Below are 20126 nucleotides of genomic sequence, written 5' to 3'. Positions count from 1 at the left end.
AGCGGCTAGGAAGGATTATGCAAGGGTAATGGTGTTGGCCAAACGAGAGTGGGAGGAACAACACTGGCAGGATCTCAAATCTGCAGCTAACACGAAGAATGCAACGCTGTTCTGGGAACTGATTAACAAGGCTAGGCAGCGAAGCATGCCACCAATAGCTAACCACATAACAAATCAACAATGGTATTCCCACTTCTCTGCACTGTACGGCGGGATAGATGCGACATGTTCATCTCCTTCTGATCCAGATAGTAGGGCCCTATCTCCACTGGTGTTTGAGGGGCCATTTCTGGCCTCTGAGGTAGCACTGGCCATTAGACACCTGACCCCGAGGAAGGCTGCAGGCCCTGATGGGATACCGGGGGACCTCCTTTTGGAAGAACCTGTAGCCTGGGCTAAACTTATTGCCCTAATAATGAATTTGATTTCCAAGGGACACCCTGTGCCAGACTCGTGGAAGGGAGCAGAGGTGGTAACTGTGTATAAAAAGGGTGCCAGAGACATTATCTCGAGGGTGGGTGTCTGGATGGAAGAGGAGCATGTCCTTTCTCATTTCCAAGCAGGGTTTCGACAAAAGGTGGGCACGATGGACCAGGTCTTCCGCTTCTTTGCGATCTATTGGAAGTCTGTGACCATCAATAAAGGTAGCCTCTACCTGGCTTTCATAGATCTCAAGACGGCGTTCGACCTGCTCCCCCGTGCAAGGCTGTGGGATATCTTAGAGAAGATGGGCTTCCCAGGGCCACTTTTGGGTTTTATTGTGAAGCTCCACGAGGGGAATTATGCGAGGATTAGATGGGGCACCCAGGGACAACTGACAGAGAGGGTGCCCGTGAGGAGTGGAGTCCGCCAGGGATGTGTTATGGCGCCGACCCTGTTCTCCCTCTTTGTGAATGGAGTGGTGGACCACCTGAGAGAGGAATCGGCAGACGCGCCATCCCTGGCAGGGGAAAAAACACCTACCCTACTCTTCGCGGACGACACCATTTTGATCTCTAAAACCCCCGCAGGCCTCCAAAAGCTCTTGCACCTTTTTAGTGCGTTTTGTCCCGATAGAGGTCTTACCATCAACACCTCTAAAACAAAGCTTATGGCCCTATCACCCTCCAAGAGATTTAGGAACAATCTCTCGCTTAATGGTGCACCCCTGGAGTTGGTAGATTCCTTTGACTATTTGGGTGTTAGGGTAAATAGCCGGATGAGTTGGAAAGATCACTTGGCCAAAATGTTATTAAACCATAAAAGAGTCTCAGGGGTGGTCTTGAGAGAACAGCGGGAGTCGACGAGTAAACCTGTGGCACCGACTCTCGCAATTTATGAGGGCCAAGTATTACCAGCTGCCCTATACGGATCCGAGTTGTGGGGGTTTGAGAATACATCGGAGTTAGTTACATCTGAAAACAAGTTCATGAGAGATCTGGTAGCCCTTCCAGTTTCCAACCCGCTAATCCCACTACGGTTAGATTTGGGTAGGCGCCCCCTTAAAGACTAAGGGCCTTATGTAGGTGGGCTGGCATTTACCACTTCATAAATACCGAATCATACCGATTCGGTATTTATGAAGTGGTAAATGCTATGTAGGTAATTGGTCGGTAAATATTACCGATTCGGAAAAATTTGGTAATTACCGAATCGGTATTTACTGATTCGGTAATGAGGCATACCTTCCCATTGATGGGAAGGTATGCCTCATTACCGAATCGGTAAATACCGATTCGGTAATGGGGGAGCACATGCAAGGGTGGCAGGGTGTCACATTGACACCCTGTTGCACCCCTGATTCGGCCATGTGTGCACATGTGGCACACATACATGCCCTGAGGGCATGTGTGTCTGCCACATTGCACACATCTACGGGCAAAATATTGCATTTACACACATATTCGTCATTTACCACCAACTATTAGTTGGTAAATAACGAATCCCCACACACACCACACAGTCCCCCTACATCTCATTTCTGTATTCGGAATTTACCGAATCAGTAAAATTACCGAATCGGTAATTTTACCGATTCGGTAAATTCCGAATACAGAAATTCTCCCCCTACATCTCAAAAGCCAAAATACCGGTCGGTAACGGTATAATTACCGAAAATCGGCCGTTACCGACCGGTATTTGGCTACCTACATGAGGCCCTAAGTGCGCCTGTGCCCACTACTTTTTTGGGTTCGATTGAGAAGGACCCGGGAGCTTCATAACTATGCAGCAGCTCTAGATGAACTTATTCTGCTTAATACAGGTAATAAGATCAAGTGGTTGTGCAATCTGAGGCAGATGGTTGTGCAATTGGGATTGAGTGAATCATGGACGAGCCAAACACCAAGAAGTTGTATTGGGACTGGGTCCAGGAGGAGGCCACATGTAGAGGTGTAGGGGGTCCTCTCACTGAGTGGTTCCTGGAGTTTAAATGGACAAGGAAACTTGAACCTTTCCTTGACTTCATAGGGAAACCCCTGGATAGATCACTCTTCCTAAAAGTTAGGCTCGGGACTCTTCCAGTGAACGACTTCACCTCCGGGTGGAACAACCTGGGTGGTCCAATGAAAGCTTGCCCTGGTTGTGCAGCCCCTAACGAGTCTGTGGCGCATTTCCTCTTTGCCTGTCCAGCATATAGGGTTGCCAGGAAGATATGGTTAAAGCCATTATGCAAGGGGCTGGGTCTCAGATGTCACAAAATGGCCCTGCGGGTTCTTTTCACCGACACGACCTCTACTGCTATGGTGTGTGGAGTAGCTAAATACTTGGGTAGTGCATGGCAGACACGCATGAGGAGGGCCAAGTCCCTCCCCCACTCCACCTAATTGCTAGAGGGTTTCCTGGTAGGATGTTCCCATGGTTCCTGGTATCTGTTTTTATTGTATATTTTATCAAATTAGAATTTGTGTAGTATGTGTGGTTGTATGTATTTAAGGATTGGCGGGTTCTTGTTTTTATCCTTTTGGAACTGTATAAATTGCATACTTTCATGATGAAATTTTTTTATCGAATAAAGTATATCAAGACATATCAACCAGTCATGGGGAACCTGTTGAAATTCTTCTTTTATCATTTCCCCTGTGGTCTCCACCTCTTGGCCTGCACCAAACACACTTTTGTGTTTTGAGGGACCTGCTGAGTTGAAGTATATGATGTACCCCAGCTCTCAGTCTCTTTCTATTTTAAAACTCCAAGCATCACCCAGCTCGATGCTTGCAAAGTTTTAAAAAATAAAAAATGGGCTGCTTATGTGACCCTCTGCAACAGTGGAAAATGTTTCTGCACCTGAGAGGAGCAGCTTGTGAAATGGATGGACAGGCAGAAGCCTCTTGGCAGCCACCCTTTCCTCCTAGCCTTACCTCGTTCTTCACAGCCAGCTCTCCTGACCCACACCACCAACTCTATCCAGTAGGGCTCTGGTGCCCAACCCATCTGAAATTCCAACTTGTTTATCTAAAAAAAATGAAATAGATCAATTTATTGAATGATACAATCATATCTCTAAACAAATCAATGTATTTAAATTGGGCTGTTTGAAAATCGTATCTTTCCAATGTGATGCAGAACCCAGGGCTTACCTTTTAACCCCTACGCCGCGGCGCGAATTCCGCCGCGGCGCTGGGGGGTTTGGGCTCAGCATGGCGCCGCTATGCTCATGACGGAACCACGCCGTCATGAGTCACGGGCGAGCTGTGTTCATGACGGAGTGGTTCCGTCACGGCGCCGCCCACTTAAGTTAGACGCTCGCACAGGCGGGGAAACAGCGCCGCGTGGGAGGAGCGGCAGCCAACGGTCGCGGCATGACGGAACCACTCCGTCATGAGCACAGCGCGACCATGGCTCATGACGGAGTGGTTCCGTCATGAGCAAGGAAGGGGTTAAAAGCCCTTCATTACCATTGTAGTCTATGGTGGTATCAAGTGTAGGCCAGTGATTCTGTCAGGGTCACGATTTCGGGTGTGGGAGTCTGCATCCCTGCGTGAGGCCAGACGTGCGTCATTCACAGGCATATATCCCACCCATTCCCATTCATCACACTGTAGGACTAGAAGCAAGCACATGTGATTCGGCACCGTGGTAATTGTTCTAATGCTAATCTTGCATTATGTAAATTGTGCTGAGACCCTTGGTCATGGCTAACCTCCCCCACCTTTGCACCCCAGGCCAGGGCAGCAAGTCGCTGGCTGCTGTAGAAGTAGACCTACTGTATTTGTTTCTCCGTGAAATTGATCCAAAGCACGAGCGGGGTTTTAGTTGCCTTGTGAAGTAAATATTCGAGTCATGAGCAAATGGAGAACTATGCGCTTATACTGAAAACAGTTACATGCTGTATGGCGTTACAACTGGCCCAATCTTCATGCCCTTAAAATTAATGCCAAAAACATGGATGAGATTTTTGAACATTGAATATTAGAACCATTACGGTAATGCAGGATAATGATCTAATTCCTCACTTATTTCACATGTTTTACGTAATCTTTCATCCCCCAGGCATGTTAGCTATTTCATCGTTTTATGTTTCAGAATTCTTTTCGTACATCTTATTACCCTTGTATAGTGAATACTTTGAGCTGTGCCAGGCTTTGATTGATAGCTCTGGCATTGAAGCTAAAGGCAAAACAAAGGTTTGGCCTCTCTGCAGAGCACACAGCACAATGGTCATGTATTCCAGTTGCACTTCAAATTCTCTGTAAATGTGTGGGAACGGGGTACACAGATGTCAAAATATTTACAAGGCCAAAGTAAAATAAAATAAAGAGTTTTAATGTGAGGGAGTGCAGTGTATGTTTGGAGGTAGTGAGGTGAGGGAATTGGAGGTAAGGGCATTTGGGGAGAGTGAAAAGGGTGCTGGAGAGGAAAGAGCTGAGATTGAAGTTGTGCAGATAGCCAAGATGTGCAGAGGAAAAGGGTATGCATATCTAACATAAAGCACACATAACTGAAGGCCAGTACTCTTTCCACAAGCCTCAATAATATTTAATTCACAGTCTCAAAATTTCAGAATTGAGACATTTCTAATGTTAAATATTTATAGCAAATTGTGTTGTAGTTATTCATTTATCTTGAATAGATAACAACCACTGACAAAGCCAATAGTAATGGCATGCTTTAGGTGAATGTCATTTTTTGTGTTATATATTTGGTTGCAAAAACATCTTAGAGAGAAACCAGAAAACTGGTCTGATGGCACACTATGGGAATCACAAAAATGCATTTTACATGTCTCCTTTTAGAGAGCCCCGACTTTTTTCATCCCATTTAAAGATCTGTCTGCACATATTTCTACAAGACTGATTGATTGCAGCCAGCAGCCGTGGGTGCTTCCTGAAGCCTAGTTAAAGCATTTTCTTCCAAAGTTGATGCCACATGCAGTGCAAGACACAGGGCAATCATATACTTTAAAGAACCTAAAGATGTTGAGCTGTACCATTTGCACATTACAGTAACTGTTGAACATAATAATGGAGTAAGTATGGGGCAGAATTTAATGTGTTGAATATTTTAACAGTATACATTCCCACTACATTTGCTTTAAAATGCACTATTTGCCAATCTTTTTTCAGTTTTTTCTTCGGAGGAGGACCCCCTGGACCATGTATTTGCCCATTAATCTTGCTTGCTTCACTCTCTACTTAAAAGTCATTCACAACGTTTACGCCCTGCCACTTTCAAATGTCACCAGCCACCAATGAAATGGAGGGCTATAAGCCACCATAAGTTCCTGATTCTGAATGTTCCTGTAGCTGAGAACCATCATTAACCGGGCGAGCCAAAGCCGAGGTTTTATGGCTTTGCTCAACTAAGTAGACACAATGAAAGGTTTGCCCACCTCTACTCCAGAGTAGCGCCAGGTCCTTCAGTCCAGGAACAAGGGCTGGGTTAATAACTGAGATACATGACCCTGTTTTGTGACAGAAGGAACCATCATTGGCAAGAAATGCAATGTAATTGTCTATTCAGGGGCAACTGCAACATTGCCTTAGAACTGCAACACCTACAGTGAATCATAGGGTGCAAGGTATGCCGCAGTTCGGTATTTCCATGTTCCAGCATCTTACTCTTTTTTTTAATAGTCTTCATACCTTCTTCTGCTCCAGCGCGGAGTGCAAAATCCCTCCCTCCGTCACGGACCAAAGATCTCACATACACACACTATCCATACATTCGCTGGTGGGGCCCATAACACCAACATTCACTCACCATTAGTCCGTGTGGGAGGCGATTATCCTCCAAGCGCTGGAAATGAGATGGAAAATTCCTCTTCTACCCTAATGAGCGACAAATCTACACCACCTTCTGATACTCATTAGGCCCTAAACTTCACCTTTAGTATTCCTCTCATAAATCGGGATGGATCAGTTAGTTGCAGGTTTAGTTTAACCTCTAACTCTCTAATTAACCTTCTCATTAACACATTTCAATGAATAAACAACCCAACTCATTTCCGTAGATATCCAAATTCAAATTTATATTAATTTTGCAAATTAAATCATTCATTTAATCAAGTTGCCATTCATATTTACCTATTCTGACTAAATGTCGTCCTCTATGTCAAATCTGGCAGTCTCGCAAATCTATGCCCATCAATTTAGTAGGTTCAGTTCATCAGGAGTTTGGGCATTAATTCAGTCCGTCAAAGATTCAGGCTAACAGCTGTCCTGCAGTGTCACCGTCCTCTCCGTCAGCATAACATCAGGAAATCGAGAAAAGGCCAGAAACGAACCCGCACCGCCCTCTCTATTCTACCCTAATTTATAGTAAAAATCATTGACAATTTGTATCAAAAACGGGTCTTCAAATGTTCTGATTGGTCCATTGAAATCGTCTGACAGAATTCTCATCAAAATAAAGTCTCTGATGTCATTGTACTTGAATTTTCCGGTTTTTAGTAGCACATTATTGTTCATTCAGAAAAGCTGGCTTGCATCCCAGGGCAACCTTGAAGAGTACATGTTCATCTGGGGTCATGACGAGGCCACTGTATCTGTTGTCAGCGCAGGTGCACTTCACCCAAGCCTTGTTCAGCATCGGCAGTCGGGTTAGGCACCAAAGGCAGCCATCTTTCGATAGGCCAAATGGTCAACTTAAGCAAAGAAACACAAAAACGTAATTAATACATAATAATGACTAATTAAATGTTATTCCCTCGCAAATACCCATATGTGTGTGTATTTATCTAGCAAAAGCAATACTCAATGCGGTTTATACTTACTAAATAAAGCACGAATCACAAATACATCACAAAAGCGACATATATCATGCAATATTCTAATTGTCTATCATTAGTATGCGTACGAAATTTAGTTCACGTATTAATTAAGCCATGCAGATGCAAATCCCACGTGTAATTCATATATTAGTAAGGTTGGTAAATATTTTCCACATCACTCCAATCCATTAGTTCAATTATGATTAATTAATTAATCTAATTAATAAAACAACATGCAAAATGGGGTGGGTATACAACATTTTGCATTACCCGCTCCAGCAATCCCCCCTTTGGTGATTTTATCACCACACCACACAAAATTTTGTTTCGTCTTACGGAATCTTTAAATGTTTTCTTGCTCTTAATCATAATTCAGTTTCACACATTTCTTCTCTTTTTGCTGTTTTATACATACTCTCCTTCCATTCTTCTAATGTTATCTCTTCCAAATCTCTATCTTGATCCTTGTCCTTTCTTTTTAATTTTTCTCTTTTTTCTCTTTTTATTCTTTTCTTATTTTTCTTATTTTTACAGCACATACAACCTAATCTGATCACTTAAAATATGAAAATTACACATGTTAATGGAAACAATATTTTGCCTACAAATGTACTACCAAGCTTCACTAAAAAATTCTTAATAGCAGCTATTTTCTTTCCAATCCTTTCCCAAATACCTTCAACCTCCAGTGGTGCAAGTTCATCATGCAATTCATTGATATTCTTAATATAAATTTTCAGATCTTTGCTTTCGTCAGGAATGTAAGTACAACAATGTTGAACTTTCAGCATTCCACAGACTCCACCCTCTTTTGCCCATAATATATCAAGGGCAAGTCGATTTTGCATTACCATAGCACGCATGGCAACCATTTCAATGTTAACCAATAAAAATCCTCCAGCGGTGCTTGTTGACAAGCGATCCACTGCTGTTGATAATTTTCTAATTTTGTTTGCATTCAGAGTTATTCCCACTGCTGGTATTAATGCCTGAAAAATATCGCCTACAATTTCTGCCCAAGATTCTCTCTTGGTCCTGGCTAAATGATTACTTAAGCTATGTACACCATCTTCTCCTCTATCCATATGAAAATTTTTCGGAAAGACCAGGCCTACGTAACATGTGCCATACCAATGGTCTGGCAAACGATAATATGCCCTGTTCCCACAAATAAAATATAATCCAGGAAAGACTGGATCTCTACCACCTTTGAATCCCCATCCTCCCATGATTCGATATGTATCATGGCACTCACTATTACCTAGAAAATAATTATCATACACAGTTTGATTCCTTCGAATGCAAAATTTCACTTTCTGAGGCCAATCTAAAGCTATAGTTGGACTAGCTTCTCCTTTCAAATGTTTTTCCTTCTCTATATCCCAGACTGTTTTCTCCACTTTTCCTTCTGCTGCCTTTCTCTGCATTTTCAATCTTCTTTCCTCAACCATGTCTAGGAATGTATTTACCTCCTTCTTCAAAATGCATGTCAGATTGTTTCTAAAAATATACTCTAATGTTAGTTCCTTAGTTTCTAATAAGAATTCACCTAATACCTTAGCAGGTTTTACTTTGTTTAATTTATTATAAGAAGGCACTTGCGCAAAAATATTATCTACATCTGAAAAATAATATTCTAATTTCCCTGTCTCATAAAATAAACTAGCTATTACACTACATGTTATTCCATACGTTGCCGGGAGGTGATGATATGTCACTCCCTCAGAAACAGATGCAGGTAACTGCATACATACGTAGAAGTCCCGTACGTCCATTGTCTTTACATATTCATACAATAATTTTGAAAACACATTATTAGAAAAATCTGTTATTGACCTGTCTTTATGGAAATAATTATTATTTATTCTGGTTGGAACTACCTTTGGAATTTTCCCTATATTAGTTTTGTTCTCACTATGTCCATCTAATGTATCTATATTGGCCTTAAAAGAAATGACAAGAGCAAGGATGCTCCATAAAAGCATTAATAATCCTGTACAACACATTTTACACCATCTTCTCATGAATGTACATCTACCTTTACTACTTTCTATGTTAGCCATCTTTGTTAAAATGGACCGTGTCTTTTGACTTAGCCTCTTTAACTTCACAACTAGTTTTCCTAACCTAAGGTTCTAACACCTATTTGGTTCTACCAGTCTCTATCTTTTGATTCAATATTTTGTTTTCTTCATCAATAGTTTTCTTTTTTTTTTTTATATTTTTTTTTATTTTCTCGATTGAGCAGCACAATTCATTATTTACAGACCATTGTTTTTAACAAAAAAAATAAATAAATAAACATAAGCATACATAAAAACGAAATACAACAGTGCTCAGGTGTTTCTGCAGAATCCGGCTAAACTTAAGGTTGTGAAGGCTGGCCAGAGCCAGTTTTTTACATCAGAGATAAAAGCGAAAGAGTATCTTCAGTCAATGTGAGTAATTGGGTAGGGGGAAAACTCTCATGGCTGTACGCCATTAGGTATTGTGTGAGGTAGCTCCTTTAGGGTCACCAGTATAGCTTGGAGGGGCTATAGGCTATAGGCTATTTTTGAAGGGCTAGGGAGTAGAGTATGGTAGCCGGGAAAAAAAAAATGTGGGATTGAGCTCCTTTTCTTCTTTTTTTTTTTTTTTTTTTTTTCTCTTATGTACCCCTGGGCTACAGGGCTATGGGTGGCTGGTTGGACAAGGGTGTGTTTTTTTTTTCATGTTGAAGGTGACAGTTGGGAGGTGGTGGTTGGGCACTGAGCTTTGTCATCATTAAGGGAAGGAATTCCCAATGCTCCATATGGGTGGTGGTGGGTAGAGGGGGGATGGAGGGGGGAGCAGGGGGGGGAGGGAGTGGGGGGGAGGGGTTAATGGGTTCAGCAGCAAGCGCAATCATTATTCTGTATAGTCTTTATCAGACCGTCTCAGTTAAAATGTATAGGTTTACATATGTCAAGATTAAAAACAGTTTTATTTTGTAAAAGGAGAGTTGCTGTATCAAATGTAATAATCATGTTGGAAGTACTAGGTATGGTATGCCATATAGGAAAAAATCTTTTGCTTGGTGGGGTAGATTGTATAATGGTAGGGTTTTTTTTGGGCGTTGAAATTGATAAGGATGTGAGATGAGGAAACTAATCTGCTGTTCACTTAACATCTGTGGGTTGAATGACCCTGGGAAAAGAAGGGTTTTGTCCAGAATTATATACTCAAGCTCATGGGACCTTTTATTCTTGCAGGAGACACATATTGCATGGGCAAATAGGGCATGGCTCAGCTCCTTGGGGCTGGAGCTATTGGCTTGCACCACGCAGACGGTTAATGCTAAGGGAGTTGCAGTTCTTGCTAAAAAGGGATTAATTAAAATAAAGAAGTATAAAGCTGATAATTTGGGACGCTGGGTAATGATAGAGGCGTTGGTTTCGCAGCAAGTTATTACATTATGTTCTGTATATGCTCCAAATATGGATGATCCAGACGTTTTTCAATTGATAAATACAGAATTATCTTTTTTTCCACATCCCATGATCATATGTGGCGACTTAAATATTCATCTCCCTTCACAGGTGAATTTAAGGGTAGCTGAGGTGTATACTGGCAGGAAACCGCGAGGATTTAGGAGTCTGCAGGCGCTTGTCCAGGATCAAGGGTTATATGATGTATGGGCAGAACTCAATGCTGGTCAGGATGGTTTTACGTATTTCTCTGCCCCACATGTGAAAATGGCGGAGCTAGATTATTTTCTGGTTTCTGGTGATGTTTTACCGAGGGCTTCAATTAGGATACTTCTTAAAATTATATCAGATCACAATCCGGTAGTCTTGGAGTTTGAACTTTCGGGCTTAGTGGTCAGGTCTAAAAAATGGACATTTGATAGAAAGCTCCTGCTTAGTGAGGATTATTGTATCTGGATGGCAAAATGGATTCCCGAATTTGTCCAGACGAACCTAGGGTCGGCAAGGATTGATATTGTATGGGATGCGCTGAAGGCAGGGATAAGAGGTGAGACTTTAGGATTTGCTGCAAGTAAGCGCAAGATAGAGCGCCTAAAAGCTTTAGACGACTTAGCGACTCTTTCTCGCCTGGAGCAAAAATTGGTGCAACAGATAAAGACTGGTGGGGGGGTAAAGGAGGTTCAAGCAGAGGTTGCAGCCTGTCGGGCGAAAATCTATCAGGGCTATGCAGATTTGGCGGCTGCTAACTATCAAATACATAGGAGAGAGCTTTATGAGTATGGGGAAAAGGTTGGTAAGGTTCTTGCCAATAGATTACGTCAAAGGGAGGTGGATTCTAGGATTGATAAGATTAAGGATCTTGAGGGAAATATGGTGGAGACTCCTGCCCTTGTCCAGGACGCTTTTAAAAAATATTATGAAAAATTATATACATCCGAATCAGTCGCAAGTGCTGAGAGGTATTTAGCAGGACTGGCCTGTGTGGGGGTAAAGGAACAGGATAAAGGGGCATTAACGGAGGAGCTCACTGCAGAGGAGATCGAAAAGGCAATGAGGTCATTAGCAGTAGGGAAGGCTATGGGATCAGATTCGATCCCCTTGGAGTTTTATGTAAAATTTAAGAGGGAACTAGAGAGGATAATGACCTTAGTATTTCAACTAGCATTTGTTGGGATTCCTCCGGCCTCTTGGTCACAAACTATAATAGTAGTCTTTAAAAAAAAGGGAAAGGATCCTCAGGAGCTCTCATCGTATAGACCGATTTCGTTAATCAATGCTGATAATAAGATCTACTCGAAGTGTTTGGCAACGAGGTTGGGAGACGTGTTTAGCCCCCTTGTCTCGTCACAACAGCATGGGTTTATAGCTGGGAGGGGGACCACGGACCATGTTAGGCGACTTATTACGATATTTGACTGGGCTCAGGCAACAAACGCCTCTGTGGGGGTGGCCCTGTTGGATGCGGAAAAAGCATTCGACAGGGTCTCCTGGGAGTTTCTATGGGCCGTAATGAGATGGAAGTCGTTTCCTAGTAGATATATAAGGGCAATACAGTCAATGTATTTAACTCCGAGTGCAAGGGTTCGATTGGGAGGGGAGGAGACACAGACTTTTTCGATCAGTAGAGGCACACGGCAGGGTTGCCCCTGCTCACCGCTTCTGTTTGCTCTGTTTATCGATCCCCTCATTGCAAGGCTAGAGTTGGACCCGGTAATTTTACCGGTAATTTCAGGCCTATACTCAGTTAAAGTTCTAGCATATGCTGACGATCTTGCGGTATTGTCATCAGATATAAGCGGTGCTATGCCTAGAATCGAGACTATCACTCGAGATTTCGGAATAGTATCCGGCTATAAACTAAATTTGGGGAAGACTCAAGTACTACATTCAGAAGCTGGGTATCCAGTGGACCTAGGGGTGGGTGTGGCCACAAAGGCTACGTATTTGGGTATAATTGTTTCATCTAAAATTCAAAACATTCCGGGTATCAATGTAGAGCCGATACTAGCTTCCTCTGATAAAATCTTGGAGAGAATTAATCGATTGCATCTTTCCCTATATGGAAGGGCTAATGTCTTGAAAATGTCTATTTTCCCAAAATTGCTGTATTTGTTTAGGGCTATCCCTATTCTCTTCCCAAAAGAATTATTTGACAGAATAGAACGGATGTGTTCACGATTCCTCTGGGGATACCACCGCTCTAGAAGGGCAATTAAATGGCTATACTTGCCATTGGAACGTGGAGGTCTGGCTATCCCACATTTTTATTTGTATTATTCAGCCTCGCTGTTTCAATTAATGGGTGTCTTGATTTGGGGTAGGATGATGGTGTTGGACTCTGCTTTTTCTCCATCTATCTATGAGTGGTGTTTGGGAAATTCAGCACAAGGGTTACTTTTAAAAGTATTAGAGCCAAGCTACTACAAAAAGACTAGGTTTAAAATTATTCAGGCGGCCTATGTAGTTTGGAAGAGATTTCGTAAACTGTTCTCTATTCCCTGTATTACATGGTATACACCGTTAGACTCTTCAGTTTTATCCTATGTGGTGTTTCAGGACTCCGTTATGCGAAGGTGGTCACACCTGGGTATTAGGCTAGTTGGGGACTTGCTGGAGCAGGGCGAGATCGTATCTTTTTCAACTCTACAAAGTAGATGTGGGGTTGGAAAAGCGGATTTCTTTAAGTATCTGCAATTAAGAAGTGCTTTACAGGTTGCAATGGCGGGGGGAAAATGCTACCCATTACAAATTCATGTCTTGGATTTAATAAAAGGAAAATGCAAAATAGGGCAATTATATGCAGAGCTTATGCTAATTCAAACTGATGACTTAGGAAGACAGGAGGCAATATGGGAGGAGAAAGTGTCGATAGTTAATTTGGACTTACAATTAGTAATGAGAACGGCTAGCTCTATCTTGCTTTCTGGTAGTCTCAAAAGTCAATCGTATATGGCCACGTTTAATTTATATTATACGCCAGGAAGAATAGCAAAATGGAAGGCTGGTAAGGGAGCTAATTGTTCAAGGTGTGGACTCTACGCAGCAGACTCATTACATATGTTTTATTCCTGTCCTGCCTTACAGCCACTACTGTTGGATATTGAACGGTTTTTGTTACAATCTCTGGGAATACCTATATCTATTACAGCCTCTCTGGTTCTGTTTGGAATAGAATTCAGCACTGATATGGGTAGGCAGTCGATATCGGATAGAGGATTTAAATTCATCTGCATGTCAGTTTTGCGGTCTTGTATAACATCTCAGTGGTTGGATTCAGAGCCACCTGTCTTCACAAACTGGAGAGCAAAACTTATCGCTATATATAACATGGAATGGGCATTATATAAATTGAAAGGGATTGCAAAGAAAAAGTTGGGGGCGGCCATTTGGGAACCGATTAGAACTTGGATACAGCAATGATATGATATGATGTATTTCATAACGCTCTTTTTGGTTCAATTGTACTGTTGTATTTCGTTTTTATGCATCAATAGTTTTCTTAATTTATTCAGTTTGGCATCTCATCATTCTTCACTCTCCTCTCGTCATCCAAATACGGATTTTCCTGAACTTCCGTTTCTTCTTCTCCAATGTCGGACAAGAGAATTCTCAGGATTTCCGATTCTATTTCATCCTCAACCACTTTCAGTACAGCCTCCTCTGGATTTCCTTGACTATCTGCCTCTTCTCCCTTTTCAGGCAGAGCCACATACGTCCATTCTGGTGACTTATACTTCTGGTTAGGTTTCCTTGTTCTTCTACTCTCTTTGTCTTCAGTTAATTCATCTTCTTTTGATTTCTCTTGACTTGTCACTTCATTCACCTGTTCAGCTCTCGGTGAATTCACTCGTGTCAGTCGATATCTCAATTTCCTTATTTTATTTGGCCAAACATCATCTCTTGCAACTCTTTTTACTTTACTTCCTTTGTCATTCTTTTCATTCCTCCAAGCTCTCTTTCTTAGAACTCGACCTTCAGGTATTTCATTTTCACTCTCTTCAGACTCTGTCTCAACTTGCTTTGTCTTTTCAGCGACTTCTTCAACCACTTGTTTTGTTTTCCCTACTTCTGTCCCTCCTCGGATCTCCGACACGCAATCTTCCTGCTGGCTACTTGTCCCTTCACCTAACTGGATGTTGCAGTTCCCTAAACCTCCTCGGGGGTCTTCCGCAGAAATCTGTCCCTCTCTCTCTGTACCTGTCCCTTGTTCACTTTAATTTGTTATTTCAGGTGGAATTTCTCTCAGTCTCTCACCTGGCACTTCCTTTTCACAAATTTCTCTTATTGTGTCTTCAGTACTCTTTCCTCTTTTCGTTCTGTGTTCTTTTTTGGAACCCTGCGCTTCTTGCTCGTTTCCAGAATCGCTGGATTCAGAAATCTGCAATCTTCTTCTCAGAGAGCTACTTCTGGGGACCAAAGCTGAACTTTGTTCTGTTTCCCCCCTGTCAGAGTTTCCTCGTGTCTTTGACCCTTCGTCATCTGACTCAGTACTTGATTCTGATTCATCAAAGTATTCTTTTCCTGTGCTGTCCACCAGATTCGGAATTCTCAATGTATGACTTGCATGGATCCAGTTCTTTAGTCCAGCACACTTCACAGCTGTGGTCGTGGTCAGAATGACTTGTCGTGGTTTTCCCCACCTTGGAACCAAACAATTTCTTCTTCTGTGGACCTTTATCCTTACCCAATCACCTGGGCTCAGATCATGGGCTGGCTTCTTTTCAAGTGTGGTGGTGTCTGCTCCGACCTGATGAAACACAGAATGAACTGCGTCAGCCAGACCTTTACAGTATTCCAACACCATGTCTTCAGTTCTTATCATCAGCTTGTTGACTGGTATAAACAGGTGTCTCATAGCACGTCCCATGATTATTTCATGAGGACTCAATCCTGTAGTTCTGTCTGGAATTGAACTTATTGTCATGAGTACTAGAGGCAAGACATCAGGCTATTTCATACCTGTGGCCAAACACATTTTTCCTATTCTATTTTTGATAGTACCATTCATCTGTTCAACCACACCAGAAGCCTCTGGTCGGTAGGCACAATGTAGTTTTTGTTGTACATTCAGTGCTTCACAAATTAATCCTACAGTCTCATTATGGAAATGTCCTCCTCGGTCTGACTGAATATTCACTGGGAAACCGAACCTGGGGATGAACTCTCTCAGCAGTAGCTTGGCTACTGTCAACCCATAATTTCTTCTTGTTGGAAATGCTTCCACCCACCTAGAGAATAGGCAGACCACAACCAAAACATACCTCAGTCTGTTACAGGGAGGCATCTCAATGAAATCTACTTGCATTCTGGTGAAAGGCCCTCCTTCTCGACCTATTGTTCCCAGACTCACTACTGTCTTCCTTCCAGGATTGTACTGCTGACATATTAAGCATCTTTGACAAAGATTTTCTGCTACAAGTCTGAATTTTGCATTTTACCAGGTCTGCTTAAATGACCTGATCATGGCATCTCTCCCAATATGTCCCTTGCCATGATACATCCGTGCCATGGTAGACATCATGCGATCAGGCATAACTGGTCTTCCATCTCGATAGACCCACACATGATCCTTTTCTCTTGGGGCACATCCTGCTTTTACCCACTGTCTCATTTCTTCATCTCCTGCCCCATCCTGCAATTGTCTTACCTCTTCCCAAGTTTCCACAATATTAGTGAACATCAATGAGCAAGAAGACATTTCTCTTTCCTTAGCCCGATTGACCGAATTCTGATTTCGTGCACAATACTGTGCCATGTCGTTAGCATACCTGTTCCCGGTGGTAATATAATCACCACCTTGACTATGAGCAGCACATTTTACAACAGCCAATTGTTTAGGCAGCTGTATCGCCTCAAGCAACTTTCCAACCACTTCTGCATTCTTAATGGGAGTTCCACTCGAGGTCAGGAAACCTCTTTGTAGCCATAGTTGGCCAAAGTCGTGGACGACTCCAAAGCCATACGGGCTGTCCGTTATCACAGTCACTCTCACACTCTTTCCAATCTTGCATGCTCTAGTCAAAGCCACAAGTTCTGCTACTTGGGCTGATTTCACTCCTTTCAGATATGATGCTTCTATTACTGCTGCGACTGTGCACACTGCATACGCTGCACTCAGTACTTCTTCATCTGTTCTCAAACATGACCCATCAACGAACATCACAAAATCACTTTCTGGCAAAGGTACATCTTTTATGTCTGGTCGTGGTTTTGTACAAAAATCAAGTACATCCAGACAATCATGATCAACTTCATCTCTTACTTCCACAATCTCAGCATCAGGCAACAAAGTTGCAGGATTCACATTCACACATCTTGCAAGACTCACATTAGTGGCACCCAATAATGACCTTTTCATACTTAGTCAGCCGACTATGTGTCATATACTGAGTACGACTCCTTGTCAACAGAATTGCTACATCATGGGGTACAAACACTTTCAATAGATATCCCATCACAATTCCTTCACTCTGCTCCAAACTTCGACATGTTGCAGCCACCGCTTTCAAACATCCAGGTAAACCTACAGCTACTGGATCTAGCATTGATTAAAAATATGCAATTGGTCTTCTGATTTTTCCATGCTTCTGGGTCAACACAGAAAGTGCACATCCATTTCTCTCACTGCAATACAACTCTAATTCTTTCTCATAGTCAGGCATACCTAATGCAGGTGCTTCACACAAACCATCTCTCAATTGTCTAAATGCTGCCAATTCGTCCTTGTTTAATTCAAGGGGATCTTTCACATCACTTCGTTAATCGCACCAAAGGTTTTGCGATCAAGGAAAAGTTGCCTATCCACTGACGACAGTACCCAACCATTCCCAAAAACATTCTCACTTCTCTTTGAGTCATGGGAGCTCTCATTCCTTTTATTACTCTGATCCTGTCTATGGTTATTTTCCTCAGTCCTTTCTCAATGTTATGTGGCAAATACTGTACTTCCTTTTTGCAAAACTGTAATTTTGCTGGTGACACTTTAAGTCCTCCATCTGACAAATGATTGAGCAAGGCTATTGTATCTACCTCACAAGCTTCACGTGTTTTTGACGCTACTAAAAGGTCATCAATATATTGGACCAATACAGAGCTTTCTGGCATTTCTAGACTCTCCAAAGACTTCTTTAATAACTGATTGAATATTGAGGGGCTTTCTGTATACCCCTGTGGGATTCGGCACCATGCCAAAATACGCTCACCAAAACGAAATGCAAAAATTTGCTGACTGTCGTGATGCAATGTGATGGAAAAGAAAGCATGACACAGATCAATCACTGCATACCATTCTGCATCATGGGGAATCTGATATAAAATCACTGATGGATTTGGTACTATGGGACAACATGATATCACGATTTTGATCACTTTTCTCAGATCTTGCACTATCCTGAATTTCCCATTAGGCTTTTTCAGTCCCATTATCGGTGAATTACATAACCTACTCATTATTTCTCTCAAAAGTCCTTGCCTGATCATTTTCTCTATTACAGAAGTTACACCTTCAATTATTTCAGGTGTCAATTTGTATTGCGGAACATTTGGATATGTTACTCGTTCCTTTACAGTTATTTTGATTGGATCTACATTTCTCATTAGTCCTACATCTTCTCCAGTGAAATCCCAAACTTCTGCCTTTACAGATTTTCTCAATTCTTTAGGTAATTCATCAGGGTTGAATACAGCATATGTTTCAGTAACTTCATTTTCTCTGTTAGCTATGGTCATCTTGTACAATACGTCATCATCTGGTGTTTCAAAAGCTATTCCATCCGGAGTACAAAATATAGTGCAATTCATTTTGCACAACAGGTCCTTACCTAATAAATTCACAGGACTGGTGTCACACACCACAAAGCGGTGCATTTCTGAAAATTTCCCTATGCTAACTTTCACGGGGTCTGTAAGATATGTTTTAATCTGTCTGTTGGACACACCAAGTACTTGGATCGTTTCATCCGAGAGAGGAAGTTTCTTAACATCAGCGGATCTAACAGTTGATCGAGTAGCACCAGTATCCACTAGGAAAGTAATATTTTCATCATTAACCCTCCCATCTACAAAAGGTCCTGTCTGGTCTACTTCTAGAGTTGCGCCAAGTACGCACTCTTCTTCCTCCCATCGGCACCATCAATAGCTCTCTTCTGCGTCATTCTCATCGCGTTGCAGCCAATACTGCGAGACAGCGCTAGCGCGTGGCAGCTTATTTACCTGTTCTTCATTGTAGAATCCCGATTCACTACTATACTTCTGTGTGTTTCTGCTCTGTGGAAATGGCGGTTTTGGCACCTGATTTTGTGGGGGAACAACTTGCTGCTGTTACTGCAGTTGACCACTCACCTCATGCTGCACCTGTGGGTTCAATGATGGATTTTCATTGTTAGTACTCGGGGGAAACTTCCAATGCCCTATCCTGCCGCAATTATGACACGAGAATTTATTTTTAGCTTCTTCAATATTCCCTTTATACTTTCCATTATTAAATGTAGGCTTTGCCCCTGCTTGTTCCACCAATTGTGCTTCCTGTCTCTCCGCTACCTTTACCTGTGCCCATATTGCCTTCTCTTTTAACTTCCGCTGTTTTGCTTCAATTTCATCACTGAAGTATTTAGCATGTCTCAATACTTCATCTATTTTCTTATTTTGCCAATCTACGGTATGCTGTTTAATCATCTCACCAATTTCTGGACGTAAACCATATACAAATCTGTATACAAATGGCTCAAATGCTTTTCACTCAGATTCTCATCTCCGCTAAACTGCTTAAAAGCTTGTATTAGCCTCTCGTAATATGCATGTACTGACTCTTTACTTTCCTTGTGTGTTCGATCAATTTTTACCCAGTCTGTCTCTTTTGGGGGCACTTTATTTTTCAGAAATACCATAACCTGCTCATATTTCTTCATTACCTCGGGGTCCGGAGCCCCTGTTTTAGGATCCCTAGGATATTCTTTGGTTGGCCAATTTATCATCAATTTACACTCTGACCATAGATCTGCTGGTACGATTATGTCAAACAGACTACTCAAATCAATCCATAACACTTTAGACAATTTCACAAATCTGTCTACCTGCCTGTACCACTCGACGGGCTTTTCACGTAGTCGAGGGAAATCATTCGTAAAAGACAAAATATCCTGTCTTGTCCATGGGACATGTACATATCCTCCTCCTGGAATCTCTCTCATAGGGCATTCTGTCACTACCTTCTCCTTTTCTCTTACAGGAAAGGCTGAAAATGTCTTATCTGAGGCATCATCGCGTTTTCTATAACACCTGCTTCTCCATTTATCCACGTCTCCCCATTTTCTTTGCAAAATGATTATGTCCTTAATTTGACCTATTCGTCCTGTGGTGTTCATACTCTCAATGTCCTTTTCAGTGAATTCTACTCGATATGGTTTCTGTAAGGCTTTCACCTTTTCAATATCAATACCCATTTCATTTGCTACTTCTTCTAACCTTTCATGCAAGTTTTTCGCTCTCCAGGT

The sequence above is a fragment of the Triturus cristatus genome, chromosome 10 (genome assembly GCF_964204655.1).
Source record: "Triturus cristatus chromosome 10, aTriCri1.1, whole genome shotgun sequence".
NCBI classification, from domain to species: Eukaryota; Metazoa; Chordata; class Amphibia; order Caudata; family Salamandridae; genus Triturus; species Triturus cristatus.
This window is presented reverse-complemented; position numbering follows the sequence as displayed.